Below are 14,002 nucleotides of genomic sequence, written 5' to 3' on the forward strand. Positions count from 1 at the left end.
CCCAATTCCTCACCCAATTCCTCACCCAATTCCTCACCCAATTCCTCACCCAATTCCTCACCCAATTCCTCACCCAATTCCTCACCCAATTCCTCACCCAATTCCTCACCCAATTCCTCACCCAATTCCTCACCCAATTCCTCACCCAATTCCTCACCCAATTCCTCACCCAATTCCTCACCCAATTCCTCACCCAATTCCTCACCCAATTCCTCACTCAATTCCTTGTGTTTATAATTTGCTGTAGCATAAATTGTCTGTACAGTTTCTCCCCTTCCTGAATCCGTTTTGTTGTTCTGACAGCAGGCACTCCATTATAATCTTTCGGTTATTATTCTAGCATAGATCTTATATGCTGTATTTAGTAGTGATGTGCCTCTATCATCCAGATCATCTTTAATTCCAAGAATTAGAACATGCTCTCAAATATATAAAGAACCGAAAGGCCTAATATATGTTCATAAAATTATTTTTGATTAAATTACTATGCAAACGCGAGTGAAGCGTCGGCAGCTAAGCTAGTCCTAAATATTTTGAAAGAAGTGCGTTCATCCTTTTGACAATATGGACTCAGCTGGGGACACTTAGTGACCATGTCTGGAGGAACGGTCTTACATTCTTCCTGGAGAGCACGTTCGTATGATAAACGCATTCGCTCGAAAATTTCTGTCATTCATACCACCTCTTACCACAAATGACGTGTCACTGACGTCATTTGTACTAAGACTGCAGTACACGCGAGGTGCCTGTATTTTCTTCCACCGCCCTGAGTAGAATGATTATAAATATTCACCAACCTGCAGTCTTCTGTAGTTGTCGCCGGCACAGAAAACAGCACGTAGGTCGTGAGTCCGTTATCTTGAGGGTAAGAAGGTCTTAACGAGTAACTGTTACGTGAATAATTAAATTTTCAATTTTATTTGTACGGGGTCTTTTCCAACTTGCCGTACTATTCACTTCTAGTGGTCAATTCGGCATTGCATAGTGGTGGTGGACGGATACTCAGATCAGATAGTGTTGCGGTGCATCATCACTATAATTGTTTCGATCGAACAACGTACTATCCCTAGGTACAAAAAACGACATACAGGACATGCCTCCAATTGCGACAATCTGTATCTGCGTGAACGTTGTAAAGGGCAATTCAAAACGAATATAGCCATTACAAACAGCTACAACTACTCACGTACGACACACAGTTAAGAATGACATAGAACATAAAGTTCAAAAATTTCTGTTACGTATTTTATAGGTGTGATTTGCATGGCCTTGCTTTTGACAAAAGGCAATATCTCTTTCAGTGTATTGCTCTGATACACATGATCGGCCGCAAATTTTTTTTAACAAACTTCTTGTTTCTTCGAACTGACGATGCCACCTGCGAATTTCGTAGGCGTTTGTAGGTGCTTATTGTATCTGACGAAATCTCTTCTGGACTGAGATAGCAGGACTGGACTGAGAAAGGACAAGTATAGAATTCTAACACGCACACTTCTTTCTGTAAGGGATCAGACATTTTTAGTTACGACACCAAACTTTTCCACTTTTGCTTCACCGCACATTCGTCCCGCGAGGACCGACATTTTGACCTTTCCTTGGCATTCTCTACATCTTTTCGACGTAACGCTGCGCTTTAAAATATGTATGTACCCATTTGTCATAGCTATACTGATTTTGAAATACTTATATTAGCTGCATCGAAACTGTGTAACGCAGGAAAGTATGTGATATACGCACTAGGCAATACGTTAAGGCCACGGTTGATCTCTTAAAAGTAATTTAGTATGTTGTGCGTAGAAGTCAAAAACAGTTAAAGAATTTTATATTTTTAAATTTGTGGTGATCTAAGTCACTCTCTCTCTCTCTCTCTCTCTCTCTCTCTCTCTCTCTCTCTCTCTCTCTCTCTCTCTCTGTAGGAGATGTTTGAGTGCACTGGTATTGCTAAGACTGCCGAAAGGTCTTTTCACGTTCTGGACCCTACTTACAAATAAATACCTCTTAACTATGTTAACCCAACTCAACAAGAATTAACGAATTTCGTTAAATTTTTAGAATTGGGCTAAAGTACCCTCCCCCTTTCCCTTGGTAATACACATTATGGAAATGGCTTGGCACTGCGAAGTTTAAGTGGCATTAGGTCATCTTAAGGACGTACAGTACAAAGAAGAATGTGGGTCTTCACCATAGGGAAAGATATGGAGAGTCATGCATTCAGCTAGTGACTGCTTCGGTCAAACATCCTTTTCCAACGATGTCGACAAGCGTGATACGTTGTGGCTTCTCTCCAAGAGGAAGCGCGACTGATTTCGATTACAAACTACAGCGGCACTCACCCATGAAGAGAACGGTGATCCGTGTTGGCGCGCTCACAGCGGATACGCAGCTGGCCACCTCGTGGACATGCCACCGTTCTATATCTACATACTCCGCAAGCCACCGTGTGGTGCGTGGCGGAGGTTATTCAGTACTACTACTGGTAGTTTCCTTCCCTGTTACACTCGCAAACAGAGCGATGGACAAATGACTGTCTATACGCCTCCGTATAAGCCCTAATTTATCACATCTTCGTGGTCCTTATGCGAAATTTATGTTGGCGGTACGGGTCGTTCTGCGGTCAGTTTCAAATGCCCTTTTTTCAATAGTGTTCCTCAGAATGTCGCCTTTCCTTGAAGGATTCACACTTCGATTCTCACGCTTGCGCGTTGTTCGAACCTACAGACTGGCAGCCCCTCAGAATTGTTTCGGTTGTCTGTCTTTAATAAGTCCTGACACGGATCCGAAACATCTAACAGTACTCAACAATGGGTCGCACTAGTGTTCTATGTGGCTTCCTTTACAAATGAACTACTTTCCTAAAATTCTTCCAATAAACCGAGGTCTACCATTGACCTTCCTACCACAGTCCTCTCATGCTCGTTCCATTTCTAGTATCGCTTTGCACCGTTATGCCCGAACAAACTATTTAAGCAGGACACTAATCCTGTACTCTAATCATTAGGCGTTTTTCCTGCTCATTTGCATTAACTTACATTTTTATATATTTAAAACTAGCTGCCATTGATCACACCAACTAGAAATTTGTCTACGTCATCTCATATCGTTCTACAACCACTCAACGACGACACCTTTCCGTACACCACATCAGTAAACCGCACGTGGCTGCCCACCCTGTCCGCCAGATCATTTACATATATAGAAAATAATATGTTGTGTCACAGTTCCTTGGGGCATACCTGATGCTCTTGTCTTTCATGAACACTCTCCGTTGATTACGAGACACTGGTTTCTGTTACCTAAGAAGTCTTCGATCTACTCACATCTGGGAACCTATTCCGTATGCTCGTACCTTAGTCAGCAGCCTGCAGCGGGGTACGTTGTCGAAAGCTTTTCGGTACTCTAGAAATATGGAATTTGACAGTTGTCCTTTATCCACAGTTCGCAGTGTATCATATGATAAGTGTAAGCTGAGTTTCAAAGGAACGATGATTTCTGTAACTGCGCTGATTCATGAACGTACGGTTTTCGGTATCTAAGAAATTTATTACATTGAACTCAGGTTTAAGAATTCCACAGCAAATCTATGCTACGATTATTGGTCTAATTTTGTGGGTCTGCTCTTTTAGCCTTCTATACAGGTGTAACCTGCCTTTTTTTACAGCCACTTGGGCCACTGCGTTGGATGAGAGGTTAGCGACAAATGCAAGATAAGTAAGGGGCCAATGTCGTGGAGTACTCTTAGCAAAATCATTTGGATTCCATCCGGACCAGGCGACTTTCAGTTTTTCTCCTACGCCAGATATGCTTATTACTATGTCGTCGATAGGGAACTGTACTATGGTCAGACGACGGTGTGTTGGTACCATTCTGCGTGAACGATTTTTTAACCGCGGAATTTGAAACTTCCGTTTTCGTTTTGCTGTCTTCTGCTGCCACACCAGACTGGTCAACGAATGACTGGATGGAAGCCTTACATTGTGCATGGGTGGCAGCAATGTTGCCTGACTTCTTTGAATGCTTGCGCTCTGAAATTTTAACGGAGAACCTCTCCCTTATGCACAACGCAGCCCTTGGGGCGTTTGCCAGTGGAGTTTATGAGTAAACCAGTGACTCCGGCGCTTGCTGAACGAAGTTTTGATAGAAAATATCCAAAAAGCTGTATTTCCTATCACGTGTTAATCCGACCCGACAAGAGTCCTAGACTGGTGAGCATTACTCAACAATAGGTATGATGAATATTTCGTAAGCTACTTCGTCGGGGGATGACATATTGCATAAGGATTACCCTAATGACAGCTTCACATCCGATTTTGCCGCAACTACTGCACATGGTCGTTTAACTTTTTGGCGCTCCCACATGTTTTACGTTTGATGTTTTCAGTGATTTATGTCACTAGTTTAACATTAATGGATTTTTCCTCCGGTTTACCCTAAATAGATTTCATGCACACTGAGTCAATTGCCGATTCTTGCACCTAGCCTATCAACTGCATGCCTTCCTAAAGTTTGCTGGCACCAACTTCTCTCTACACAACAGCATCAGCGGCTAGCATCCCATGAAGCTTCGTGTTCACTTCCTACGTTTGTAGAATTATCCATAAGTATCTAGTACTTCATAAGATGACTGCGCGCAAACTACAAGACATGCGCAGAAGATATCAGTGGATACAGCACATTCGCACGTTTTAAATTCACATTATAGGTAAACAATATAGGCGCCATTTATGACCAACGAACGTTAATAAGGGCAGAAGAGCACGCGCATGCAGTTCCTGTAAGCCGCTGCTTCTGCTCCTGCTGCTCTGTCAGCCCGCCTTGACAATCTGTTCATCGGGTTGCCTATCTGTAGGTGTGAACTAATTCGATGCGACATTGCAAAGCGGATGATTTCTGTACATGTGATACGCAAAAGGCCTAATTGTGCGGCTCTTATTACGAATGAAATTAAGAGCTGCACTATCCACTTATTTTTGGTCAGTTGTTTGAGCGGGGCGAATACAAGGATCCCGGTAGATTACACAATGGGGTATTAAATTGACCAGCGGCCACTGGCGTTAAGTTGTGCTGCTTGCTAGCAATTAGGGCAATTAAGAAAAACTGACTTGAAGCAACAATTATTTCCTAACAGCTGCTGCTGCTAGCTACATAAATTGAGTATAAGACGTACTTTGAGGTGCAACCGTTTCGCGCGTAAAAAGATGGAATGTTGTGATACTTAAATGTTCAAACAGCTTCCTTCAAATCAGGTGCTAATTTCAGGACACATCAAATGTAGAAGATGCTAAAAAAGCAAATGATTAAAAACCGTTTTAAAAGAAAGGGTCAAATGTTTCGTGAAATGGTCGGTGTAAAAATAAGAAATAAAACAGATTTGAGTTATTTGACAAGCCTCTGAATGATGCTCCAAATCATGCATAGCAAATGAGGTGCTGATTGAGAATGCTCATTACCTTGGATATTCGAAGGATTTGAGACTTAAAATTTAACTTTTTTTACACCTTGAGGGACAGATGTGTCAAGGCCACACGACGGCAGACTACACAGTCTACCCAATTCAGGAGATATCCTCCAGTATTCATTAAAATTCTAATTTTCTAAGTTAAATACTGAGCTTCAAATTCTCAATCGGCATCTTATTTGCTGTACGTCATTTCAAGCATAGTTCGAGGAGCGCTTTACGAGGTAGGGCGTTGTCGAAGCGACTTCTAAACGCACTACTGTTTGTTATCCCTGTTATTCGTGCATCTGCACACACGCCAATAAATGCTCCTCAACATTAAGTGTCCGGTCACAGTAACCATGTTTCCACAACTGAAACATGTCCAATACATACACTTTTTAGTCCGCTTCGACGTAGGGGTTCGCATCCCCGCCGTAGAAGTACTGTTTGTACTTCTAGGTAGAGCCACGGATGATGTGCCTTTAAGTGGCAGAAGGTTTCCAGCATAATAAAATACATCTCCGTACTTGAATAACGCTGCTCAATTTATTATTTATTTTAGTTCTAGTGTGAGATCTGGGGCAGTAGATGTATCAGTTCAAGAGGAAAACAATTACCCATGTTAATTTAGTTGTTTACATGTGGTACATTAAGGGTTTTTCTCCGAAGTCTTCAATTGCAATATCGTTTTTGCAGTGTGTATATTGAGGGTGCCCAAACACATGCTACTCATCGTGTGAACGGAAAGCGCCCATTTGTTTCTCGTTAGAAACTAAACTGCTTTTTAAAGTGGGATTTTACGTGCCCATTCGATAGCGCGACCCCAAATTTGTCTACGTCTACATAACGCGCAAGCCATCTTATGGTGCGTGGCTAAAGGTACCACCACTAGTCATTTCCTTTCCTGTTCCACCGTCTGTATGCCTCCAGACAAGACCTGATTTCCCTGATCATCGTGCTCCTTGTGCGAAATCCGCGTTGACGGCAATAGGATCGTTCTGCACTCTGCTCGCAATGCCGGTTCCGTAAGTTTCCTTAATAGCGCCTCGCAAAAAGGCTGTCTTCCCCCCAGGTATTGCCGTTTGAGTTCACGAACCATCCCCGGATTTGCGTGCTGATTGAATGTACCGGTAACAAATCTAACAGCACGCCTCTAGTTTAGTGCTACATTCGTGTTATTGGCAGGTACAGCAAAACGGTAGCCAGTACTCCAGCACCAGTCCTTGCCCAACGTTGCCCCGTCTCACGTGTCGCCCTGACTGCCACCGCGAAACAGCAGCGCTACTCAGTCGCTACTGGAGTACTGTTTATTCTTCAGGCCCTTTCACACGGGAGGCCGTGCATCTGGATGCAGCGAGCCGCTTTTTTTCGCCCGTCTTCAGCTCACCGAGCCCAAATCATGCTCGCTGCAACCTGCCTTCAGCTCACCGAGCCCAAATCATCCTCGCTGCAACCTGCCTTCAGCTCACCGAGCCCAAATCATGCTCGCTGCAACCTGCCTTCAGCTCACCGAGCCCAAATCATGCTCGCTGCAACCTGCCTTCAGCTCACCGAGCCCAAATCATGCTCGCTGCAACCTGCCTTCAGCTCACCGAGCCCAAATCATGCTCGCTGCAACCTGCCTTCAGCTCACCGAGCCCAAATCATGCTCGCTGCAACCTGCCTTCAGCTCACCGAGCCCAAATCATGCTCGCTGCAACCTGCCTTCAGCTCACCGAGCCCAAATCATGCTCGCTGCAACCTGCCTTCAGCTCACCGAGCCCAAATCATGCTCGCTGCAACCTGCCTTCAGCTCACCGAGCCCAAATCATGCTCGCTGCAACCTGCCTTCAGCTCACCGAGCCCAAATCATGCTCGCTGCAACCTGCCTTCAGCTCACCGAGCCCAAATCATGCTCGCTGCAACCTGCCTTCAGCTCACCGAGCCCAAATCATGCTCGCTGCAACCTGCCTTCAGCTCACCGAGCCCAAATCATCCTCGCTGCAACCTGCCTTCAGCTCACCGAGCCCAAATCATGCTCGCTGCAACCTGCCTTCAGCTCACCGAGCCCAAATCATGCTCGCTGCAACCTGCCTTCAGCTCACCGAGCCCAAATCATGCTCGCTGCAACCTGCCTTCAGCTCACCGAGCCCAAATCATGCTCGCTGCAACCTGCCTTCAGCTCACCGAGCCCAAATCATGCTCGCTGCAACCTGCCTTCAGCTCACCGAGCCCAAATCATGCTCGCTGCAACCTGCCTTCAGCTCACCGAGCCCAAATCATGCTCGCTGCAACCTGCCTTCAGCTCACCGAGCCCAAATCATGCTCGCTGCAACCTGCCTTCAGCTCACAGAGCCCAAATCATGCTCGCTGCAACCTGCCTTCAGCTCAGAACCGAACTCTTGTCTGCTGCCCGTTTCTGTACTAAAAACAACTGCTGCCCGTTTCTGTACTAAAAACAACTGCTGCCCGTTTCTGTACTAAAAACAACTGCTGCCCGTTTCTGTACTAAAAACAACTGCTGCCCGTTTCTGTACTAAAAACAACTACTGCCCGTTTCTGTACTAAAAACAACTGCTGCCCGTTTCTGTACTAAAAACAACTGCTGCCTGTTTCTACAACCATTCAGTAACAAACTGTTTCTTGTAGAGCAAGTAGTGGTTGTTACTACTGCAGTTACGAAGAAATGCAAAGTACAGAAAATAAAGCATTGGTGCCACCCAATAATTGGGTGTCTTAAGCTCTTCGTTGTCTTTATGAGGCACAGAACAGAGCCTGAAAATTGTCTTACGTCATCAACCTTATTCGATGAACTGTGTACAATACCAAAAACATTCCTTCGGTTGGTGGACACCGACATGAGTAAGCATATAACACTGGAAGATATGGTGCTTGTTACTCAGTGTGGTGCAGAAGAAACTTCTTTGTTGCAGAAACATGGAACATTTTATTAGAATTTTAACAAATTGTCAGACAAATGTCAACATATTACAATCAAATGCCATGGAAGTTTTCCCAAATTGTTCGACAATTTAAGTGTTATTTATTAACGAGGCAAGAAGTGTTTTCAAAGGCTTGGAATTAACGAATTACCAGATTGGTTTACGATTTCTGGGGTGGATTGGGGAACATTACGCTTAAGTGCTATTTACCATGACTGATGATGAACTGGGGGAGAGGGGGGGGGGGGGGAGTTGGGTGATTCGTTTCAAAGGCTTTTCTGCATAATTGCTGAGGTGGGTAAAAAAGCAACGGGGCTACCATCACACTGTTGCGCCATGTTGCTGCTAAGTTTGCATATCTTGCAGTCTTAGAAGTCTGTAGCTCATATTTAAGAAACAATTTCATTATTTCACATTTTGCCTCAAACTGTATTCTGGAATAGCTGCCAAGTCTTACCCCACAAAGTTTATCCTCATCAGATGCTTCCGTTAAAACATTACACATATTGATTTTGGACATTGCTTTGTAATTCTTTTGGTTTCGAAGGGATCTGTTCGTCACTGACGATGACGCCAAAATCATCGCCATCCCCTTCAGCTTCGTCGTTTCTAATCGTGTCTTCACATAGGTTAGTGTTTTCTGGAAGGAATCAGGTATGTGACAGCATTGGGAAAGTAATGTAAATGTAGTCATATAGAAGAAAATATACACGAGTATCGTATATTTTATGTCGAATAACAAGTGATAAAAATGACAGCTCAGAATAAACATTTAGCTTTTCAGTAGCTGCAAGACCACTCTTTGCTTCTCTAGATCTCATTATATCCCTGAGGTATGACAAGTTCTTCCACCTCTTTTGTACGTCATCTCATAAAAACATGACTTATGTAAAAACGTACAGGTACTTAGCATCTGGATGAGTCAATGTGTACCGGAACTGCTGGCAGAGGGCGAGAAGAGGCTCACTGGGTCCCGCGTGAAAGCTCCTATAGGAGTGTGGAAAGTAACGGGCGACGCACTCAGAGCTACACTGCGGCTCAGTGAGCCAAAGTCTGAGCTCAGTGTCTCTTGTGAGAGGACGCGAAAGGTCCGATGTAACGCAAATCGCTTCAGCCTTACAGCTGGATGCACGGCCTACTGTGTGAAAGGGCCATGTGTGTTTCACTGTTGGCGCATCGACGAAACGAATATAGCGCTAGATTAATTTGGGACAGCTCTATGGAATGGTTACGGAAAACCCCGGTTTAGAAGTAATTTTCTTTGTACTGGGAGAAGCGACGCTTTCCGTTGACACTGGATGTTGCATTAAAGGTGTGACGAGCAGAATGTGTTTGGGCTGACTCCTGCACATCACAAAAATGCAGTATCTGCCGAAACACCAAAGAAAATGCGCCTCACGAGTCTCGGGAGGGAGACCGTGCCTATTTAGCAGCGTCGACTCGTCCTCTGGCTGCCGCGTGTCTGATCTCGCGTACAGTACGCGTAGCCGGCAGCTGTGAGCTCTGCTCTCCCCAGACCGGATCCTGGGCTGACCCAGTGGCCGCCCGGTGCCGTTATGACGCCGCCAGCCACAGGCGGGTCCAGCTGCTCTGTCCACGACGCCAGGGACCGGACCAGACCGACAGCGCACCCGGTATCCACTTCCATATACTGAGCGAGCTGCTGCTAGCCGGCAATTTGTGTCCGAAATATTTCAAACGAACCATAACGGCATTCGCCTAACGCTCCCTAGAACTACCATTTCCTTTTGCAACAACGATCCCCAGAGATGTACATAGCAGTAACTATCCGGCCTTCATTTTAATTCGGCAAGTGATTTATAACGCCCATAATTTCATTTCTTTCACACTGCTGTAAGAGTATTTAGAATCCTTTCTGGTCCTTATTTCACTTAATATAGCTAACGCAGATACTAAATTTAATTGATGAAAGGAGAAAATACAAAAATGCAGTAAGTGAAGGAGGCGAAAAGGAATACAATGTCTCAAAAATGAGATCGACAGGAAGTGCAAAATGGCTAAGCAGGGATGGCTAGAGGACAAATGTAAGGATGTAGAGGCTTATCTCACTCGGGTAAGATAGTTACTGCCAACAGGAAAATTATAAAGACCTTTGGAGAAAAGAGAACCACTTGCATGAATATCAAGAGCTCAGATGGAAACCCAGTTCTAAGCGAAGAAGGAAAACCAGGAAGGTGGAAGGACTATATAGAGGGTCTATACAAGGGCGATGTACTTGAGGACAATGTTATGGAAATGAAAGAGGATGTAGATGAAGATGAAATGGGAGATATGATACTGCATGAAGAGTTTGACAGAGCACAGAATGACCTAAGTCGAAACAAGGCCCCGGGAGTAGACAACATTCCATTAGAACTGACAGCCTTGGGAGAGCCAGTCCTGAAAACAGCATTAAATAAATAGGAACATTAATAATTATTCCACCCGCCGCCGCACAAAGGGATCACCAATTTAGTACTGGAGGCCAGCGTGGAGGGTAAAAATCGTAGAGGGAGACCAAGATATGAGTACACTAAGCAGATTCAGAAGGATGTAGGCTGCAGTAGGTACTGGGAGATGAAGCTTGCACAAGATAGAGTAGCATAGAGAGCTGCATCAAACCAGTCTCAGGACTGAAGACCACAACAGCTAACGCAAAAGATTTTCGTGAAGCAGAATCATCACTTAGAGCGAAGCTTGGCTCTTACAAGGGAAACTCCCATCGCTATCCCCTCAGATTTAATGGGAAGATTGCCCAGTAAATAGCCCGTCAAAAAATGACCAGGTTAAGCATGAAAATAGGAAGAAACTGTGCCGAACTGTTGAGAAAGAAGCAAAATATAAACAATGAATGGTCAATGCTCAAGATATGAAACATCGAGAGCATTTGAAGAGCCACGGCGTCGTGGTCATGTGATCACTGACTACAAAGTGGGAGATCCGTGTTCAAATCTCACTTGCACCCTCTTTCATAAAACTATGAACTGTCCGTCCCGTCATTGGCGTCTGTCCTTTCTGTATTCCTGGCAATTATACTGTTCACTGATTATAGAATATCAGTCATGTGGTAAGACTATTACCATGGCAAGTAAATCTGATGAATAGTGAGATCCCGCATAGATCTTTCACAGAAATGAAAGATGAATTCAGTATCCGAAACTTCCAAAACGGCACGCAAGAGTCCTAACATCTGGTACTTGTTTAGGACATACGTACGTCTGGCGGCTCATCGTCTTGTAATCACGGGATCACAGTGTATAGTACAGGTGGAAATATCTCGCAATCCACTTTCATTACAGGTACCTTCTTTACACCTCAGGGAACGGCCTTGCCGCAGTGGATACACCGGTTCCCGTGAGATCACCGAAGTTAAGCGCTGTCGGGCGTGGTCGGCACTTGGATGGGTGACCATCCATGCCGCCATGCGCTGTTGCCATTTTTCCGGGTACACTCAGCCTCGTGATGCCAATTGAGGAGCTACTAGACCGAATAGTAGCGGCTTCGGTCATGAATACCATCTTACGACCGGGAGAGCGGTGTGCTGAGCCCACGCCCCTCCTATCCGTATCCTCCGAGGATGACACGGCGGTCGGATGGTCCCGGCAAGCCACTCGTGGCCTGAACACGAGTTTTTTTTCGTTACACCTCACTGAAGTGGACATTACAGCGCGACAAAGACAATTTGGATACAGCGAACAGACGTCAGTGATCGGACAGGAAGTTCACAATTTTGTGAAAAAATGTGGCACAAGGGAGATTTCAACACGTCTCTCCCGTTTTACAGCCCGACACCGTGACCACAGATCCAAAACGCCTTGGGTCTGCCATTTCGCTTTATGTTCCCTACCTTCGACCGTTCAACGTTTTTATTTTGCTTCTTTTCGCAGTTCAGCACCCTCTCTTCCTGTTTTCATGCTTTATCTGTGTTCAGTTTTCGAAGGGCTATCGACTGGGCCATCTTACCATCTAAGAGGAATGCGATGGGGAGTTTCCCCCGTTTGCAAAATCCCCGATTCTTTAAAGAATAACTGCAATTTACGAAACAGCTTCATACTTCTGATTACAAATTATTTACTGCCTTAAATATCTGATTTTGAACATTTAAGCGACAAACGCAACTGTTGCGAATAGGAATTACGGTTAGGGTAATGAGTGCTGGGACGTGCTGACAACCGAATGTGTTAGTAGGCTGTGTTTCGTGAACGGCGAAGTCTCTTTCAAACGGCCGCAGTCGTTCTGAAGGAAATTCTATCTACATGTCTGATTCATGTGCCCTGGCACTAGTTTAACAGATTTTACCGACTTTCTAATACGTGTGTCGTGTGGTTAACCACTCGCGCCAGTGCAGCTTTCGGAAATGAGAACGTGCCGACTTTATACTGTGGTGTGTAATGTCCGTTTACAAGTGTGTGGGCTAAATTATACGAGTATTTCGGGAGTGGCTGCACGTTCGCTTCTTTATCATGCTGTAGGGACTAAATTCATCCGTGCCGCGACGGCTGTGCGGGCCTTCGCAAATGGCAACTAAGTATCACGCACTGTGATATGCACTGTACACATCAGGATCAGCCCCGACAGAACTCAAATTCTTCGGGGTTTAATGTATTTTGATGTCATGGACTCGTGGTCTCTAGTAGCTCGTTGCACAGTGATTACGATTTGTGTTTTTACCCCAGTTGTTCCTTTGTGTAGACTCAAAAGCACCTGAACAAACCACTGTCAGCAGAGACGAGATTTTACGGCATGCTGGAATGATGTTCGAGGATGTATAGGATACGAAATATTAGCACAAATCAGTACATTAAACACTGAATAGTAGAATTAGAAATATGACAAAGGACGGAGACTACTAGACTAAGCAAGGCAACGTTAGATTACAAGCAGAGGGGAAGAAGAGATTGAGGACGCCGCCGCAAGACACACTGGAGTCAACTGAAGCCGGAACGGACAAGAATGCCACGAAAATTTCTGCGAAAATATACAACACACAACAACGTAACAACGCACAAACGGATGCAAATTACTCTTATGTGGTTGCCGCTGCCGCATATACAGCTCACCGTTGCCTACTCCAGACGTTCTTTCACTGCTTGTTGTCCAAGTTATCATTAAGGATATCCATACTGTGTATTGTTCGTTAGATACAATTAACTGTGCCGGAAAAAACTGACAACTGAACAGTACTGAATGCAAGGTTAAGGGCAAAGAAAGTGGTGGTTACAGTTGTCAACAGCAAGAACTCCAAGTGATTTGAGCAATTATTTCCAAACCTTCCACAGCGCATACCGTCGACGTTTGCACTACTATGCAGGTATTGTCGATGCAATACAAAGACAAGGAAATTGGGGCAAGAAATCAAAGAAAATTCAATTCCCCGAACGAGACTCCTTAGACCAGAAGGTCTCATGCCAAAATAATGGGGAAATGTCCCCGAAAACACAAGGTTTTCTGGCTGGATATCAGGTTCATCCTGTATATGCTCTTACTGCAAAACAGTGTGACTGGTCGATAAAAACTCGTTAGAATTAAACACAGTCAAAGTACGAATGATAAAACACCGTGGCATACATTTAAGTATGTTCCTGTAGACAATTTTACCAGACCTTCGCGACTTCTGCTGATATTTCCTAAACAATTTCAATGC

The 14,002-nt window shown here is 44.7% G+C and overlaps 1 protein-coding gene and 1 pseudogene across 1 annotated transcript in view; one reads left to right on the forward strand and one right to left on the reverse strand.

The window, feature by feature from the left end:
* The window catches only part of LOC124619285 (coactosin-like protein), a 186,250-nt gene that overhangs the window by 146,152 nt on the left and 26,096 nt on the right, over positions 1-14,002 (reverse strand). The gene's annotated exons all lie outside the window — the stretch shown is intronic.
* LOC124621112 lies at positions 11,677-11,794 on the forward strand (annotated as a pseudogene).

This window comes from Schistocerca americana, chromosome 6 (assembly GCF_021461395.2).
Source record: "Schistocerca americana isolate TAMUIC-IGC-003095 chromosome 6, iqSchAmer2.1, whole genome shotgun sequence".
Classification (NCBI taxonomy): Eukaryota; Metazoa; Arthropoda; class Insecta; order Orthoptera; family Acrididae; genus Schistocerca; species Schistocerca americana.